Below are 9,227 nucleotides of genomic sequence, written 5' to 3' on the forward strand. Positions count from 1 at the left end.
ATAAAATAGTAAATTTCACAACAGTCCTTTTTGAAACAACAAAAAAATTATAGTATAACAGTGATATTCCTTTCGTTATTTTAGATTTAAAAATAAAGAAACATTATGATGATTTTAACTCAATAACTATGTGATTGACGTAGGTTATATCGATGTACGATATGCGCATGTTAGAAAATGACTTAAATATCTTAATTTTTTTTTAATTTTTTTTTTTTTTTTACTAGGCAATCTGTTACAAAATGTTGAACAATAAGCTGAATTTATAATTTTTAAATACACACAGGAAACACAGAGTGAAGAGACCACCCAGTGGAGGTACTTCATCAATAGATAATTAACATTATCGGTAACTCACTTACAATTACATTTTTTTTAAATATTTATTTACATTATTTTTCATTTTTCAAAAGCTAATGAATTATATACTCATGTGAGCAAGTCACAACACCACTGTATTTATTTTTTAAATTTATTTTGAGGATTACCAGGTATGGATTTGGATGTTAGTTGAGAAATTAGTAGATTGGATTGACGATATAATCGATAAATGAAGCGTTTGTAATGTAGCTTGGTTAGTTCCGTGACTGTAGATCAGAGTGGTGGGATTTATTTGAAACATAGAATGGAGTGTTTGAAATGATACGAAGGATTTTAGACTGGACTCTTTGGATACGTTTGGTATTTGAAATTTGACTTGAATATCTAGTCCATAGAACAATAACTATACGCATAAAATAAGTGTTTTGTCAACAACTATAATAATCGGTGAATAACGTTTTATTTTCTTCAATATTTTACCACATAACATACTTAAAACCATATTATACAATATTGTAAATTAAACATTCCGAATTGTAGAGTACTTAATCGTTTGTGTTAACATCGCTTTTGAACGTCTCGCCTCCGGCATACGAGCTGTTCCCCAGGTACTCGTTTTTTTCCCTGTTTCAAACGTTTTACTAAATAGTAGGTGGTATAAAAAAATAAAAATGAAAATGTTTGTTTGTTTTTTATATACCAGCACTCTAGTATTTATTATTTTATTGTTATGTACAAGCTATAGTTCGTTCAGACGGTATTTTTTTTCGATATAAACCGAAAGATGCAACAGTATAATACGATACGGGCAAAATTAAGTTTAATGGGTTATTACTAAAATGCCCAGTTGATTTTGACCATCACCGCTTTTCCGTTGTTATAAGAATGCCAACATTGCCTTTTTTATTATTTTTCAGTTTGTCTTTTACACATACGTATCATGTTATAATATTAATATAATTATATATTATAAACCTTCAATGATTTTGTAACTGTTTATAAAATATTATTTAAATTTAATACCTATCTATTTATTAAATTGTCTAAAACAATACAAAAGGTAACGATTTAATCAAATAAAAGGATGACAAATAATAAAAAAATAAAAAATGTCAACAGAATAACAAAATTTCAAACGATAAATAATATGAAATAATAATAATAATAATAATATAGTTTTTTTTTATTTAAAATACAACAACGACAAAAATATGTCCCATCTTTAATGCTAAAAGTATAACGTTCGATACTCAGAAAAAAAGAATCAAAACTACTGGTAAATTACGTTTAATATATTGTTCTTCAAAAATTATCATTTATTGTTCTACTAAAATTAATTAGTTTTATCAAGTTCTATGATTTATGATTCGTTTTTTTTTTAATAACAAAATATTTTATATTATATTATATTTTTGTACAGAAAAAATATTATTAATAGCTGACCCCGTTTAATTCGTTGCACGTTAAATGTACCATCTCCATATGACTCAAACTTTATTCAATTTCATTCAATTTTATTTGTTATTTGTTATTTAATTTAATTTGTATCACCTCCCCGTCACCGTACTCGTCCTGTCGGGGCATAAAATTCTCCTGAACAGAACCGTCACCCTGCTGATAGGGTGGTGTGAATAAAAAATAATTAAATAAAACATATATAAGCATTTAAAAGTGAGTAATCGCTTTATTGTTAATCGTGTCAATATCAATTTCTATTAGTATTAATCACATCTCGAAGGTGAATATACTCTTCAGATTGGAGTTGGTCTGATTCAACCTGATGAATGTTAATCTCTCCGTTTCAATTTTAACACACATGCCAACAACATATTTGTGATATAATCGCCGACATTTCAATATGTGATTGTTTTCATTTTCCTGAATCATTAGGCGGTATGAATAATAGTTCATTGAACTGACTTTTTTGTTGGTTTCAGAACCTGTAAATAGATTTTGTTTTTATAACATTGAAATATAAAATTAAAATACATAATATGGTGACAATGATTTTATCGCCATAACTAAACTAATATTTTAATTACCTGTAATGGGATTTATCATTTGTATTGAGAAATCATAGCCATCTTCACCTTGCCAAAATATAATGGGATATTGCAGTGATTGAGGTGTTTTTCCTTTATACGTTGTAATCGATCATTCCGACGATGTAAAACAATATCACGGGGTTCCAAGTTTTCTCCAACTACAACGATACCAGCTTCATCAATAGTTGGTGCATTAAAACGTCTTGCATGTTGACCCGCAGGTGTTTTATCGGCTCTGATTACAATTTTGTAATTATCAGATGGCATCAGATCCAGTGCAGTTTTAAACAATATAATCAATTGACTGTGTTCATGAAATAAAGTTTGTAATTGTTCTACAATAGACCTCTTTACTAAATTGTTATGTGCACAACGCAGATCAATTTCTTGTGGTGAATTGCCCATAAAATAAATTTGCAGGAATTTGTATAGTTGCTATCTGACACTAGTAACATTTCGGTCGTCACGTTCTTGTGCACTTTGGTTAGATCGGTTATTACTTTGGTTTTTGTAGCATTTTGGGGTTTCTACTTAAATTGCTTCGTCGTATATCAAATATAAATTATTGTGTCACATGCAATAATTAGTGATCATAGGTAACTTAACATTCTGCACAAAACACAATATACGAAAATTCGTGTATCAGTTGACAAAAGCAAACTCGGTAGAGTAGGTAACAGAAAATCCAAGAAAAACAACACTTACGACATATTGACAGTTTGTTGATGTTTCAATTTAATGTACGTCTTTAAATAATAATACATACACGAAAAATGAATAAAAATGTAATGGCTTTGTAAATTGTTCATCATCCAAATCATTATAATTTTAATCGTTCATTAACAGAGAGCTCACAAATAAACGACCACCATAGATGATGTTCTTGATCAGTGATTACATTGCCATGGAGACGATCAATATTTTTTTATTTTTATTAATAGAATCAAGTCCGCGGCTACTATGGCCATTGGACGAACATTATATTTACAAAATTATACATAGTAATACATTTTTATGTAGAGATACAATATATAAAGGAGAGAAAACAATGAAACATTACGTTAACTTATTGTATTAGATTTTGTTAAGAAGTCCTGTGATGCGGAGAAATTCCAGGGTAGTTGTGAGATTGCTCTGCTCGGGGCTGAGTAAATATAAATGTTGACCAATGTTAATTTTATGGAGGGTTAAAGAGTTAATTTAATTAATTAAGTAGGTATATCCATTTTGATATGCAAATAATGAAGTAATAAGTATACCTGTATACTGCAATCAACTTATTGGCTTAATGCCATTTAATATTTATACAATTTTAGTAACTAAAATATTAATTTTTAAGTAGTACACTAATACAGTAGTACCTGCCTATAGAATGGATCTCTAATAAAATACAGTATTAGTATTATTATAAAAATTAAAAAAATATAAAATATAATTGTAATCATGTTTATTTAGCATTCAGGTGTTAAAAATTACTTAAATTACTTCCAATTAGTTAAAATTGCTAAATAAACATGATTACAATTATATTTTATATTTTTAATTTTTATAATAATACTATTTTTTTTTTTTTTTTGTGTGTGTCTGTACACTGTACAGCATAAATAGTCAAAATAATGCTTAAATTTAAAACTTTGGGGGTGGTTTCTGATGTAAAAGTGAATATCCTTGGTGCATTGTACAGGTCAAAAGTGAACATTTTCCAACAGTTTTCAAAAAATCAAGAAAAACAAAAAAAGTGACAGAAAAACGGGAATTTTTACGCAAAACCAGTTTTTGACCAAATAGATTTTTTTATATGGTTGTAATTCAAAAACTAATCACAGTAAATACTTGAAATTTTCACCAAATGTTTATGTTATTGTTATTTAAATACAGTTTAATTTTCAAAAATGTTTGACTTTTTTATGTTATTTATAGACCACTGAAATTTTCGATTTGTATGAGAATTTTTTTTTGAAGTGTCGGTAAAAAATTTTTGGATGACCAAAAAAAGTTGAAAATTTTATACAAAGTTCCTTATGAGTTTTTATAATTGTAACTAAAAAAAATTAAAAATCGTTAGTCGCAATTTTTTTTATAAGCACTTATAGTTCAAATTTTCACGAAATCTGTCGAAAACGCGAAAATTTGCAAGTAATTTATAAGTTGAAAAATCAAAAGCTTTTTGCGTTTATAACTAAGGATTAAAAATACAAAACTAAGTTTTCCTTCAAATAGCTAATGAGAAACTCGAAGCATCATTATAGGAAAAATTTTAAGTGCGTTTGAATTGTAACGATAACGATTTATCCTCAAACGATTTTAAACATTTGTTATTTTTCAAAAATTATAAGTCGTAGATACTTGAAAATTTTACCAGTTATTTAAAATTGACATTTTTATTACGTCATGATTTAATTTTCAAAATATTTCGACTTTTTTTGAGGTATTTATAGACAACAGAAATTTTCAAGTTTTCTGAAAATTTTTTTTTGAAGTGTCGATAAAATTTTTATGGCCCTATCAAAATACTTAAAAATTTAATACAATGTTACTCATAAGTTATTATTGTGGTGATTAAAAAATTATAACAATACATAGGCACGATTTTTTTTTATTAGCATTTGAAGTTCAAATATTGACTTAATACGTAAAAATTTTTTTTTTAATTCTAAGATTTGAGAATTTAATACAAGGCTCATAATATATTTTTACAATAGCAGTTGAAAAATAAAGTAAATATATAGCCACATTTTTTTTTTTACATGTATTCAAATTTTAATTTTGACAACATACGTAAAAATCACGAAAATTCGTAAATTATTTTATCCTAGAAATTCATAAAAAATTGTCCTTTTATACCTAGGATTTGAAAATTTAATACAAGGCTCCTAAAATATTTTTACTATAGCATTTGAAAAATAAAAGAAATATATAGTCACAAATTTTTTTATAATTATTTACAGTTCAAATTTCGACTAAATACATAAAAATTACGGCAATGTTCAAATTATCTTAGATCGAAATTCATAAAAGTTTTTCTTTTTATACCTAAGATTTGAAAATTTAATTCAAGAGTCCTTACAAATTTTTCAATCAACATGCGGCGTCCAAATTACCATTAAACACTTACTCACCGAATGCCGCACATACCACAACATCCGATCAAGCCCCAACCTTTCCGAATCACTCTCCGAAATACTTCAAAATCATCCCAAGGCCATAACAGACGTCATCCAATTCATCACAACAGCAAACCTTCAATCCAAAATCTAGAATTAAGTTCTCTCGTTTATGTTTCTTACTGTAAATATTTAATTTAAGCTATTCATATTTTGTAAGCCCAATGGCCTATGCTGCCGAGGGCTCTTTCCTAATAAAAAAAAAAAAAAAAAAAATTTTCAATCTTTATCACAAAAAAAATGTCCACCGGAAATTCAAATTAAATTTTTATTAGCATTTGAATTTCAAATATTGACAAAAATTCGTCAAAACCATGAATATTTGCAAATTATTTTGTAGTTCAAAATTAATAATATTGTTTGTATTTATATCTAAGGTTATAAAATTACACCAAGTTTTCCATAAGTTTTGCTTTAAATAGCTATAGAGAAAATTTGAAGCGTTATTATAGGAAAAATGTTTTGGGCGTTTGAGTTTTAAAGTTTTATGAAATCGCGTAATGATAACGATTTATCCTCAAACCAGGTTTCCGTATATCTATGGTAATATAAGGTATTATGAATTATGATAACTACATGATAACTACACTAATTGATTAACCATGCCTTATGCAAAATGCGTCTTGATTGAAAAATAAAATATTTGTTTCAAAATAGAATATATGACAATATTTAAATATAATATATCCTAGACTGACAAATCATCTCCGTTCAGAATCGTTTTTCGTATACAATGATACCTATCATTGCATTCAAATTTAATCCCATCCATTACAGTAACCTACTGTACAGCAGAGTGACATCCACGAATTACCCGCTTTTTTAATTTTAAACTAGTTTACCTTTATAAACAGAAACTCTAAATAGATAGATACTAATCGGTGGCTTCTTTCTTAAAAAAATCATATTTTATAACTCTATCTCATTTTTGCGTATTGTTCTGATCAAGAATATATTGTAAATATTGTAGTGATCACGTCGCCTACAGGTATCAGTAGTCAAGGATGATGTTTGGAAGGTGACTCTTGAGTTAATTACACAACGTAGAATTCTTCTTAATTAGATGAATTGTTTATTTATTGTGGTAAAACATATATTTATTTATAACATGAAAGCTGAATGTAAGTTAAGTATTCTGAATAACTAGAATAAATTCGGTTTGACTCGAATATTTTCTAAGTTCAATTTAATTAATTTAAAGAACAGACTGGCGTGAAGGTGCTCTGGCTAGTCTGGTCAAGTCGCGTCTGAATACAGGCCGTTTCGGGGTACCTTATACATAGTGCTACCCTCTACTCCCCATAGTCTACTTGCTCTTGTCGCTGTGCTCACGGATGTGGTATAATCATCTAAACTGACGGAAATGCCACCCTCCCACATATGAGATCAGTACACATCCCGTGCAGCTGCATGCTTGATAATACTGTATCTATTATTATGACAGTATATTCCTAGTTTGGGTATCGTTTCTTGGAATTCTTATCCCATAGTCGTGTCTAACGTCCTGAGGACATGCAACGCCTATCTATCTGTTTTCATAAATGTTCAGTTAATCCCCCATTGTTTACATAATGTTATTTGGTGTCCACGCCTAACTTTTACCTTTAGTAGTCTCTTATTATTTTAATAATCCATGGCCACTCCCTTGGCATTGTTACTCTCTCAGGTGGTGTCAACATAATTAATACCTAGTTGACCGTGAACTAAGCAATGCGGGACGCTAGTCCACTGCTTGTTCATCGGCTCAACAGCCTCATTCAACTACTTCGTCCAAATGACCAACTGTTCCGGTTGTCTTCTCAATGATGAAATTTTTCTGGAGACTGTTATCTAAAAAGTTTAATTTTTATTTTTTTAATTTAGTAAAATAGTATATTTTATAAAGCAATATCATACTTAACAAAGTAAATACAATCAGTTATATTGTTATGTTACTCCAAAGGGAAATACAAGTACCTATAGTTGGTTACACTATTTAGCCGATAATAGTATGAATTATAATTGTGGCTTGATGATTTAGAGTACCTATACAATATTAATTTATACAATAATGATCGTACAGAGTGGTAAACCTGACTTAAAATTTTGCTGCAGCAATGTGTTATGTCCATAGACATATAAATATATGGACTGCGCGTTCCGTATCCCTGGCCCCTGCATGTACATTTTGAAATATCAACATCTGGTGAGAGAGACAGACTATAACTACACCTCACATGGAACAAAAAATACACAGAACATGGAAAAAATGGTACCTTTTTTAAAAATATATTGTACACATAATATAAAATATTATATTTTTTTTTTTGTACTAATTCAAACTACATAATAATTTATATTATAATAAATAAAAAAAAAAAAATGATTAATAATAATTATAATATAAATTTGTAAATTTGTTTAAAATGAGTATATAAGTACAGCAAATCAGTATTATATTAATAGGTATTACAGATAGACATATATACATATATATATATATATATATATATATATATATATATTATACATATATTAATATGTCTATGGTATTACAAAGTCAAGATTAAAATAGTAAACATAAATTACATAAATATTACAGTTTATTACATTCCACTCGATTAATGTTTTGGTTTCTACAAACTATTACGATTACAATTTATAACATGTTATTGATTTTTAAAATGAATTTGTTTAGTTAAAAATGATCTAATTCTAATTTGTGGTTGACTATTGGTTTTATTGAAGTGATGTAATCTTTTTGTGAAATATATTTTCAAAATTAAATTTACAATTTGTAGTAAATGGTTGCTTAATGGTGATTGATTTAAAATGTGATTTGATATGGCAGTGAACAATGAATTGATTTTGAGATGAGCTGAAGATTTTATTATTAAGTATTGAATTATATTTCCTTGCTTTGATATTTTTCCTATATTGCTTTTAAATGTAGATTCTGCAACTTTACAACATTTTTTGACCATGATTCAAATGTATTTTAAGTATTTTATATTATATGTACTGGATACTGGAACTGGATAGTTGGGCTATCTTGTCGTATGCGCTCTACCATAGATTGCGGTCTACATGCAATTACGGCCCGCTTGTCGTATGCGCACTACTACCTAGTTTATCTTAATATCGTAACTTAAATGCTAATAAACAATACATAACAATACATTATAATTTATAATTGTTTGCAACATTTGATATGGTATAACACTTGACTCGTAGGTTAATTATTTATTTAATTTTACGTGTGTTATTTATTTTTACTTCTTTTATTGACTATATGGTTTACGTGTATATTATTATTTTTTACTTTATGATTTAATTTATATAATATTATATAAAATATTGTTGATACAGATCATTATTCACAATTCACATAGATAATATTATTAGAATATATATAATATCTTATATCTATGACAATTCATGATACTATCACACAGTGGTGGCTTGAACTTTTTTCCCCCCGAATCACGTTTAATATTTCTACACTACCCATCATAAAATATAGTTATTACTTATTACTGTAAATTATCTGCTGAGTACACATTACGGCTATATATTATATTTATTATTTATAATTTAATATTCAAATTAGTAATTACCAACCTGCAAAAATGGTTCGGTCTACCTTTTCCAACCATAAGACCCACCCACCCATATTTTTGTGAATCACATGATTCAAATATACTCCCTTCGAGCCGCC

At 27.7% G+C, this 9,227-nt stretch overlaps 1 pseudogene; it reads right to left on the reverse strand.

The window, feature by feature from the left end:
• Nucleotides 1-2,026: 2,026 nt before the first annotated feature.
• LOC149056640 (uncharacterized) lies at nucleotides 2,027-2,821 on the reverse strand (annotated as a pseudogene).
• Between the last annotated feature and the right edge of the window lie 6,406 nt (nucleotides 2,822-9,227).

The sequence above is a fragment of the Diuraphis noxia genome, unplaced genomic scaffold, assembly GCF_037042655.1.
Source record: "Diuraphis noxia isolate RWA-SAM2 unplaced genomic scaffold, SU_Dnox_SAM2 contig0003, whole genome shotgun sequence".
Lineage (NCBI taxonomy): Eukaryota > Metazoa > Arthropoda > Insecta > Hemiptera > Aphididae > Diuraphis > Diuraphis noxia.